The 2,907-nt window shown below is 43.4% G+C and overlaps 1 non-coding gene across 1 annotated transcript; it reads left to right on the top strand.

Annotated features, from left to right (window-relative positions):
* The first annotated feature begins 416 nt into the window (after positions 1-416).
* trnad-guc (transfer RNA aspartic acid (anticodon GUC)) lies at positions 417-488 on the top strand. Its single transcript has one exon. It is a non-coding gene; the product is annotated as a tRNA-Asp (tRNA).
* The last annotated feature ends 2,419 nt before the right edge of the window (positions 489-2,907 follow it).

The following is a 2,907-nucleotide window of genomic DNA, read 5'->3' on the forward strand; positions in this document are numbered from 1 at the left end:
CTCTCTCTTTCCCATCATTTCGGTCTGTCCATGTCTTTGCCTGTCTCTGTTAGTCCCTGCCTCTAACCTGAGAAGTATTTCCATAATTTTCTGTTTTAGTCTCTATCTCTTTCTCTCTATCTGTTTCTCTCCTTGTCACTGTCTTTATCATTGTCTTTCTCTCACTCTTTCCCTCTCTCTCTTAATAGATCACACACACACATCTCTGTTTCTATCTGTGTTTGAGTCTTTTTCTCACCCAATCTGCCTCTCCTTCTCAGTCTAACACTTTCTGTCTCTCGTTGTCTCGATCTCGATGTCTGTCTCTCCCTGTTTGTCGGTTTGTCTCTGTCTCTCAATGTGTCTGTCGACTTTTCATGGTGTCCAGTTCTGTTCACAGCTCGATTCCTGCTCCGACAGAGCAGCTACCCATCAGTTCCTCGTTAGTATAGTGGTGAGTATCCCCGCCTGTCACGCGGGAGACCGGGGTTCAATTCCCCGACGGGGAGGCAGTTGTTTCAAAATTTTGATTTTTACTTCTGTTTCTTGGTCGGACGACAGGAATTATACCCTTTGAACTAAAAAAATATGGAAATCTGTAATGGAACTCTGTAAGCAGTTACATGATTTAGAGTCAAAGGTTAGAGATCAGCAAATCAAGGATTTAGAGAACTACACTAAGAAACAGAAGTTCCAAACACCCCAAATAGGCAGTCAAGAGATTACCCCAGAGAGGTTCGGCATCACATCCAAATGGATCGTTCTCTATCAGGTAATCATGGTAAGTTATGGTACTTTTAAGGAATATCGGCAAGTGGAAACACTGGACTCAGTTAAAAAAGCATGGTCACTAACTAACCAGTGACGACCGGAAAATATTGCTTTTTGCAGGACTCGAGAGCTCGTGGAAATAACGCGGAGTAACGCAGGCTCATATCAGTGACAACAGACTGAGGGATGGCAAGGCCTGTATTACAGGGACTTGGGCGACATTAGTTTAATAAAACATCAAAAACACTGATGGTGTCGGACGGAGCAACAGTAGAGTTAAATAACGGGCATAAAACAACGTTACAAGGAAACGAAACAACATTGGGGATGAGCCAATAATATAGAACCATAATTAGTGGGAATAAGACCGCGGTGTGTTTTATAATCAGGAGGGACAAACATACTGCACCAGGGGAAGGGGGTGCAGATTTCACTAACATCTATGAAAGGTGGTGGGGGGATATCTCCAGAGATAGACCCACCAACACGGCCCCATCCACTACTTTATCAACAGTGAGCACTACCAGGGTCTCGACCATCACACCCTCAGCGCCACAAACGTGTCCAACTGTGAACACTGGGGCAAAAGAGAAATTGATAAGGCAGACCAAGGATAAGATACACTTCAGGGTACTTCAGCGAATAATTACTGTATTCCTAAATTTAAACAATAAAGCTACCCCAACATCTGCGGGTTAAACAGTAAAATCCTGTATAGAAACCTGACCCTGCGAGCACTTAAAGGCCTTGAAACAAAAGCCATGAAGTTTATTGTGGAAAGAGGGTCAGGTAAAAAACGGGACTGGGGAAAAAGAGGGATACTAGAAAAGGTACATGGTACACAGGATACGCGGCGGGATACACTGCAGGATACACGGCGGGATACGTGGCGGGAAATGTGGCGGGAGTTGCGACAATATAGACCTGCACCCAATAGATGAGTGAGTTAATGCCCGAACACAAATCTTACAGGGATTGCTGGAAAGGGATGAGGATAATGAAAAGTTATAGGCGCAACTGGGTAATGGCGCAGAAAGGGAATTATAACAGTGGCCCAAACATTGCGAGACCACGCCAGAACTATAAATGAATAGAGCAGAGTGGAACTTAAGTAAAACCATACCGACAAAACTAGTATGTACAGAATATGGAGCATGGTTGCTCAATGGACTACAACATGACATAGAGTAGATTCAGAATAGAAAAGTGCCGGATTGGATAACACTCGATATATTTACCAACTGGACCGTAGACAAAAACATGACTCATGCCTGCGAGGTGTTGAGAAACAGTCATGCTTGGGTCACAAAGGCCTCTGTGTAACCGGACATTTAAATAGATTTTTTATTATTTATACAACAGTATGATGTGACAAGGCGAGATTCTGTTCACCAAACAATGTGGGAGAAATAAGGAATCAAACTCGCGTGCGGTACGATGACAAACCAGAAATGTAATTGAAGAGAACAACAGTACTACGAGTCTCAGCATATATAGATTGTTATAAAAATAACCAAGTTGCTTTATTTCGAGATCCACTACGAATGATCAAAGATGACTGTGGATATAACCAAGTGGACGGGTGCACCTTGAGTATCACCCCGCTAACACATTGCTCCGAAATTATCGCTGTTCCACGAGGATATGGAGATAAATGTGTGAGCACCACGGCAACTGAAATGAAGAAAGGAACACCTCATGCACCATTATGGATATTTACTTCTGCTTCACTCCACTTGATGAGACAGATATAAACGTGTTTAATATAACCCCTGAGACAAAGGAGGAAAGATCGATGGGACAATGATGGACATTTCCTGAGGAGGTTATACGAAGGCCATCGGGCCACAAGGAAAACCGATACTCGATCTGAAAGAGAAACAAACTCGACTGAAGTGGACACCATTCGACAACATAGAGGATATACCAGGCGGGGCAGAAATTCGGCAGAATAGAGAAGACCCCAAGTGGAGGGAAGATAGAAGAAACAGAGGATACCCCAACAGAGGACATAATTCGAACACCGAGAAAATGTTGGCTAGAAAGGATTATACACGAACTATGCGGGACTCAGTGTATTGGTTGTGGTGCAAGGGTACTCACCTTGATAGTATTATCCTTTTAAAAACTGTAACCGACATAAGAGGCAGGCCCTAG

Source organism: Pristiophorus japonicus, unplaced genomic scaffold (genome assembly GCF_044704955.1).
Source record: "Pristiophorus japonicus isolate sPriJap1 unplaced genomic scaffold, sPriJap1.hap1 HAP1_SCAFFOLD_382, whole genome shotgun sequence".
Classification (NCBI taxonomy): domain Eukaryota; kingdom Metazoa; phylum Chordata; class Chondrichthyes; family Pristiophoridae; genus Pristiophorus; species Pristiophorus japonicus.